The sequence below is a fragment of the Orycteropus afer genome, unplaced genomic scaffold (assembly GCF_000298275.1).
Source record: "Orycteropus afer afer isolate SDZICR_OR568_19922 unplaced genomic scaffold, OryAfe1.0 scaffold00387, whole genome shotgun sequence".
NCBI classification, from domain to species: domain Eukaryota; kingdom Metazoa; phylum Chordata; class Mammalia; order Tubulidentata; family Orycteropodidae; genus Orycteropus; species Orycteropus afer.
The window spans coordinates 2140276-2147982 of NW_006921974.1; positions in this window are offsets into that span (position 1 = coordinate 2140276).

Consider the following 7707-nt stretch of genomic DNA (forward strand, 5'->3'; position numbering starts at 1 on the left):
TCCAGGAATCCAGAGCACAGGGGACGGGGGCTCAGGCCCGCTCCATTGAGTCAGCAGTGGCACCAGTCATGGCTTTGCCTTCCTTGATGGGGGCATCCCTAGGGGCATGGGGTGAGTAGGGGGAGGCAGACTGCACTGGGTGACACTGTCAGAGGTGGTAACATCAAAATGACTGTCTAAAATTTTTCTGCAGAAATTTATTATTACTTTTAAAATAAAAATATCCCTGTCATTATAACAACAAAAACGTTTTTCATCAACTCAGCTTACATGTATCAATATACCAACAAGGCTAACATTACTTTTGAAACCTTCTGGTGCATTCTGGTTAGATTGTCATTATCACCCACTTACAATGGCCCTTTACAAGCCTTATTGCTTATTGCTCTTGTTTTTCTAGTGGACAAATGTGTCAAACTTTCTGATGTTTTAGCTACAATATTGTGGTAATTAGTATTTGTGAACCTGTCTCACTAACTTTTTTGAGAATGAAGTAGTAATTAAAGGAAAAGGAGAAAAATTTGAAACAAAAAGTTTCAACTCACTTACTAATAATGTTGTAACGATAATGTTGTAATTCAATGTAGAAAGATTTTACAAAACACTTTTGTTGTTGGTATTCATATAATCTAAGAAATATTACATCTAAGCACTTTATAGCTGTAAGGATTTTGTATAGTCTGCTTTGGGAGGAGGTCCACAGTGGGGCGTGACACCAACCCTAGTGACCCCACTGCTCCTTGCCCCTCAAATATTTGGGGCCAGCTCAAAATATCCTGAGCGTTTCTTTCCTGACACCCTATGCATTTCTAATTGATTTCTGAACATTTACTATGTACCGGACCCTGTGCCAGATGCTTTATATATATTAATTCCTGTCCTCCTCCCAATGACCTCAAGTGCTAAGTGTCATTACTATCTCCAGTTTGCAGAGAGGTTAGGCCACTTGTCCAAGGTCACTCAGCAGGAAGTGGCAGAGCAGGTCTGTCTGGCTCCATGTGTAGCCTTTGTGTTGGCACAGAGGGACTGCCATTCAAGCCAGGCTTATCAACTGCAAGTCACTCACACAAGCCCAAAATTCTAGCCAAATGGATGCACTTGTCTTAAACCTGATCATACCTTGCACTTGCCTGCCCCTGCCTGGAAAGCCCTCCCTCACAGCTTCTGTCTAGTAAAGTTCTCCCTGTCCTTCAAGGTTGGCCTCAGCTTCAACCTTCCCCAGAAAGCCTGCTCTGATTACCCACAGTAATCTCTCCCTCCCAACCCGCTATTTCTACTACCCATTTGGGGCCCCGAATAGATTACCTTGTGTTGTATTTCTCTCCTCTTGTCCTGACATGCCAATTAAATGATAAAGGCAAGACTATCATACTACCCTTGTACACCTGGTAGGTACACAAGAAAAAATTGTTACCTTGTTCTGGTTTGGCAGCCTGAGAGCATCGGATTGTGTGCACATGTTTTGGTGTGTGTATGTGTGTGTGAGGAGGGCTTGTCGGACGCCAGAGCCTCCCCATGCCCACTCCCACAAAACCCCTGCCTCAGACTGAATCTGCACGACACGGAAAGCAAGTCATAAATTTGGTCAATTCATTAAAAAAAAAAGAAGTGCTCAAGTTGTTGCTTCACTGAGCTGACTGGCCAGAGCCACTCCTGGCCTCTTTGCTGAGCCCTCAGAAACCAGGCCCAGGCCCAAAGTGGGCCCCAAGCTTTCAGGCTTTCATTTTCAAAATGAACCCTGACTGACAAGCAGCTACTTCCGTTGCTCTGGAAACTCCCCTCTGTAACCCCAAATCTGTAAACACCAAACCACACACATGCATACACACTTCCAGAATATGCAAACAGCTGCAGCAATATATATTTTTTTTAATCAAAATGCCAGCAAGGAGAATGCAGGATGGGAGAAGGCTTGGGCTATTAATTTTCCTCTCCACTAAGCAGGCTTTTTTTTTCTTTTTTCTGTATCTCTGCTAATAATGTCTCTGGTTCCGGTTCAAAGATGGCCAAGGCGCCGCCTGACCAGCGCCACAGACCCATGACGCACGTGCCCCTGCTTAACTCTGTTGCCAGAGACCAAAGCCACAGTGCCTCCCTAGCAACTCATTTCATCTTTACTTAGCAACTGCTCTGTCCTCCACACGCCCCTCCCGCCCCCTGGTCACCAACTGCACACACCATTCCCCAAAACCAGAGCACCCATCTGTCTCTATTTCAGTGGGGACTCTGGCATTTGAACACCAAGGAGTGGAAAACCGAAGGGATAGTACCAACCCACCTAAAGCTAAAATGCCATTTACCAGAGACGTCTGCTATGCGCTCAGGGAAAATCCCACAAAGCCCTAGGAAACAGCCTTCTGAAAAGCTCGTCAAAGGGTGGGTATTTGCATTGCAAATGGTCTTACCTGGTATCTTTTTCAAATTGCTGCCTCTGACATATTTACAGGTTTGTTTACAGATCCTGGACTATTAGAACTTGAAGAGATCTTAATGCTTTGTCTAGTTTTTGTTCATTTTGCAACTGAGAATTAACTAACTGTCAGAGAGGATGGCAGGAGGCAGAGAAATTTACAACTAAAGTGTGAGGCAGGCATTGAAAATCAATCTCGAAGAAGAGAGAGTGACTCAGAAATCTTATTGGAAGTCAGTGGGGAATCCTAATATATCAGAAACGGACTTTATGTGCAGCTTCTCAGAAACATGCCTCTGGGGTGAAGCTAAAGGCAGCGGACCCTTGGCTCTCACCGGAGATTGTCCACGGGAGCTTGTGGATTCAGATGACAACAGTCAAAAGGGGGATGCTGAGAATATGTGAAGTCAGACATCTCAGGCCTCCACAAGGCTCTGTGATGGAGGAAGCCGGGAAGGTTCTTTCTCCAAAATATAAGTTTTCTTTTCCTCCAAAGACCTGTGTAGATATCACCATACGATTCTCAATGACAGAGTAGCCACAAGACAGAAAGGTTTTTTCCCACTGAGCTAGAATGTGTGGATGTGCATGTGTTACAGAGTATGTGTGAGTGTGGCTATGTACACTGCCTGATGTCACTGTCTTTGGTGGCCATTTTCCCCTTTCCAGGTGTTATGGTTGTAATTAAGACCTTTGTGAGAAGTTTGAAGTCTGCCTGAAGCACTGTGCTCTGTAAGAACTGTCTCTGTGGGATCAAATTGACAACAGCAACTTGAAAGATTAGATCGAGTGCTCAGGAGACAGTAAGTTTATGTTGATGGGGGAGGAACAATTTGGAAAAGGAGGGTGAGAATGACTGCACAACTTGAAGAATGTCCTCAGTGTCCCTGAATTGTACATGGAGAAATTGTTGAAGGGGGCTCTGTTCTGCTGTGTAGATTTTCAAGAAGAACAGCAACAAATTATTCAAAATGACATTCAAAAGTTCAGCATCTGCCCTTCCCTTAGACTACAGAACAAGTCATATGTAGTAAACATTATCAAAGACTTTTCCTAGCATTTTGGAATTACTTTTCCCCCACAGTCCGTTAGTAAGGCCTGAGATATTCATTAGAAAAAAAAAATCAGCATCTTATTTTGAGAGCTGAGTAAACTTGGAATGATAGAAGGTGGTAGGACCAAGTTGACACATATGAGGGATTTCTCCAAATGACTGGGAAGGGGTGAGCAGGAAGAAAAAAGAAATCTTTAGGGCTGAATGGAAGCAGGAAACGTGCCGAAGACTCAGGCTGGAACAACCTAACTGGAGCCCAAGAGTCAAGCATGGGCTCTGAAGTGTGACGAGAAAAAGAAATTTCCATTACACATTTTATTGATTCTGTGATTAAAAGAATTCTATGTCTTTGGCGGGAGCTCTGGTTGCATAGTGGCTAAGACACTTGCCTGCTCACCAGAAGGCTGGCGGTTCAAACCCACCAGCCACTCCTCGGAAGGAAGGTTGGGCAATCCTACTTCCGCAGTGATACTGCCTCGGAAACCCAAGGAGGGGTCGCATAACATAACAACAACAACAACAACAACATGTCTTTGGCAAGACATAAAATATTACCACATGGAGACACACGAGGGCGCTCTAACCAACTAAAAGAAACCCAACTCACTGCCCTCGATGGGATTCAGACTCCTAGTGACTTTATAGGACAGAGTTGTTGTTGTTGTTGTTGTTGTTATGTGCCGTCGAGTCGGCCCCGACTCATAGCGACCCCTCCTTGGGTTTCCGAGGCAGTATCACTACGGAAGTAGGATTGCCCAACCTTCCTTCCGAGGAGTGGCTGTAGAACTGCCAATAGGCTTCCCAAGGCTGTAAATCTTCTACGGAAGCAGACGGCCTCATTTTTCTCCTGCAGAAAATGGAAAGTCCACACAGATTGCAACCTGCAGGCACAGAAGCTTTGTAGGCTCTTTCTTAATGTGAGTTCAGGTTTCTCTCCTAGCCCTGAAGTAGATGCAAGGAAGAAGGTACCAGCACTGGGGGCTGTGTGGAGAAGGCCAGGGTGTCATCCTGAAGAGAATGTGAGCAATCTGCGGGAGAGAGGAAGAAAAGAGTCAAAATGTTTCCTTACTTTACAGAAACTTTTTAATAGGTAAGACTTATAGTTTTCAAAGTGCTTTCATGTGTTTCATTATCTCTTTGACTCTGGCAGCAAGCCTGGGAGGTACATAAAAACCAAAACCAAACCCACTGCCATCGAGTTGATTCCGACTCATAGCGACCCCCATTGGGTTCCCAAGGCGGTAAATCTTCATAGCTTTCGTGGAACAGCTGTTTTCGTTAGGTGCCATGAGGTCGGCTCTGACTCATAGCGACTCTATGTACAGCAGAACGGACCACTGCCTGGTCCTGTGCCAGCCTCATGATCCTTGCTATACCTGAGTCCATTGTTGCAGCCACTGTGTCAATCCGTCTCATTGAGGACCTTTCACTTTTTTGTTGACCCTCTACTTTACCAAGCATGGTATCCTCCTCCAGGGAATGGTCCCTTCTTACAACATGACCAAAGTAGGTGAGATGAAGTCTGGCCATTCTCACTTCCAAGGAGCATTCTGGCTGCACTTCTTCCAGGACAGACTTGTTAGTTCTTCTAGAAGTCCATGGTACATTCAACACTCTTCTCCAGCACCACAACTCAGAAGCATCAACTCTTCTTTCTTCCTTATTCATTGTTCAGCTTTCACATGCATATAAGGCGATTAAAAATACCATGGGTTGCTTTAGGCATACCTTAGTCTTAAAGAGACATCTTTGCTCTTCTGTACTTTAGAGAGGTCTTTTGCAGCACATTTGCCCAGTGCAATTAGTCGTCTGATGTGTTGACTGCTGCTTCCATGCGTGTTGATTGTGGAACCAATGAAGATTAAAGAATATAGTCTGCAGTATGGATCACACCTCAACATAAAGAAGATCCTCACCACTGGAACAATAAACAGCATCATAATAAATGGAGAAAAGATTGAAGTTGTCAAAAATTTCATATTACTTGGTTCCACAATCAGTACAATATTTGAGAGTTTAATAATTTCACAATGGTGCACATGTATTATTCTACTACTGTATTATGTCCATTATACAGCACACACAAAAAAGGACATTTTAAAAGAATGAGACAAAGATGAAATCAACAATATTTAAAATATACTTTTTAAATTGTGATTTGGGTGAAAATTTACAGAGCAAATTCAGTTTCCATACAGCAGTTCACATACAGTTTGTCTCATGACGTTGACTGCAATTCCCCACAATGCAACATCTCCCCTCCCACTTCCTCCCCATAGTTACCTCTTCCCTGTGTCTTTCTCTCCCATGTACTTCTGCCCCCCAAGCTGTCTCCCTGTGCATACACAGTCCTTCTATTCTCCCATGATTGATCTCTCCAAGGAGTCTATCTCCCTAATGTAAATGTTCAGCTCTTATGCCTGTCTTTTGTTTGGATGGAACCCACAGGAGTGGGTTCAATTCCAGACCTGAAGAGCAGCTAGGGGCCATAGTCTCAGTGGTTCCATGAGGTTCTATCAGACCAGCAAACCTGGTCCCCCCCAACTTTTTTTTTTTAATGATTTTGAATTTTGTTCCACATTGTTCTCCCATTCTATCCAGGATCTCCTACAGAGATTTCCCTCTGAGTGGTTGACAGTGGTAGCCGGCACCATCTAGTTCTTCTGGTCTCATAGTTGTATAGGCTGAGAATCACATGGTGTGCCAGTCGCTTGGACTAATTTTTTCCATGTGTTTTTTGTTTTCTTCATTCTCCTTTGCTCTGGATGAGGAGAGACCCATCATTGCATCTAGACGTCCACTTGCAAGCTTCTAAAATCCCAGTTGCTACTTGCCAGAGTAGGATGTGGAACAGTGTTTTTGTGTAGAATAATAAACAATATTTTTAAGTAATTAAAAATTTTATAGTACAAAAGGGAGCCCTGGTGGCAGAATGCTTAAGTGATTGGCTGCTAACCAAAAGATCAGCCACTGGAACCCACGAGTCATTGGAACCTACCAACTCCTGTAAAGACTACAGCCTAGGAAGCCCTACTCTGTCCTGTAGGTTCACTATGAAATGGAACTGACTCAACAGCACAGAACAATCCAGTACAAAAACTATTTTGATTCACAAGAGAATGTGATTGCATGTGCTTCATTGAAAATAAATCTTGGTTTAACCATGTAATACAGGTATGTGAGGGTATGGCTCTAAGTTTAGTTTCTATCAGCTCTTGGTGTCAGTGGCTGTCATAGATGAGAAAGATGTCTCACAAAGATATCCAAGCTTCAAATGAAAGAAAACCTTCATTGGCTTATCTTCCTACATCATGATGATCACTTTTCAAGTCTACTGACCAACTACACAAAGGTTTTTGATGAAATTCAGTTGGTAAATGGTCACCTTCTCTGATGTCAATAACTTGATCTTGCAAACCAATCAGCAGTTGTTGCACTTTTGTGTTTCTAACAAATGTGTTCAAAACCCACAGAAACTATACATTTGGAAGATTTTAAAATAGGTTAGGAATTTTCATTCCCAAATTTTTAAAATGGGGCTGATCTTTTTTGTTGTTATTGTTGCTGTTGAAAATATACACAGCAGAACATACACCAGTTCCCCAATTTCTCCCTGGACAATTACTGACGTTGATGACATTCTTCGAGTTATGCAACCATTCTCCACATCTTTTTCTGAGTTGTTTCTCCTTCATTATTATATACTCACTGCCCTCTAAGCTTTCTATCTAACCTTTCATGTTGCTGTTGTCAATTTGATCCCATAGAGATATTTCTTACAGAGCATAATGCTCAAGGCAGAGCATTAGCCAAACTCACTGTGCATTTGTCGATTCCCACTCATAGCAAGTCCCATTGGGTTTCTGAGGTTGTAAATCTTTATGGAAGTAGATTGCCCTATCTTCCTTCCATGGAGAAGCTGGTGGGTTTGAACCACTGACCTTCAGGTTAGCAGTCAAATGCTTTCTCCATCATGCCACCAGAGCTCCATGAAAGAATATTTCTTTCTGTGTGAAACCCTTGTCTTGACTTTTTACAGTGTGATTTCATACAATATATGTCCTTTTGTGATTGACTAATTTCACTCAGGACAATGTCCTCTATGTTCAGCCATGTTATGTTTCACAGATTCATCGATGTTCTTTAACGTTGCATAGAATTCCATTGTGTGTATGTGACTTAGTTTGTTCATCCATTTCTCCATTGATGGGCACTTAGGTTGTCTCCATCTTTTTGCTATTGT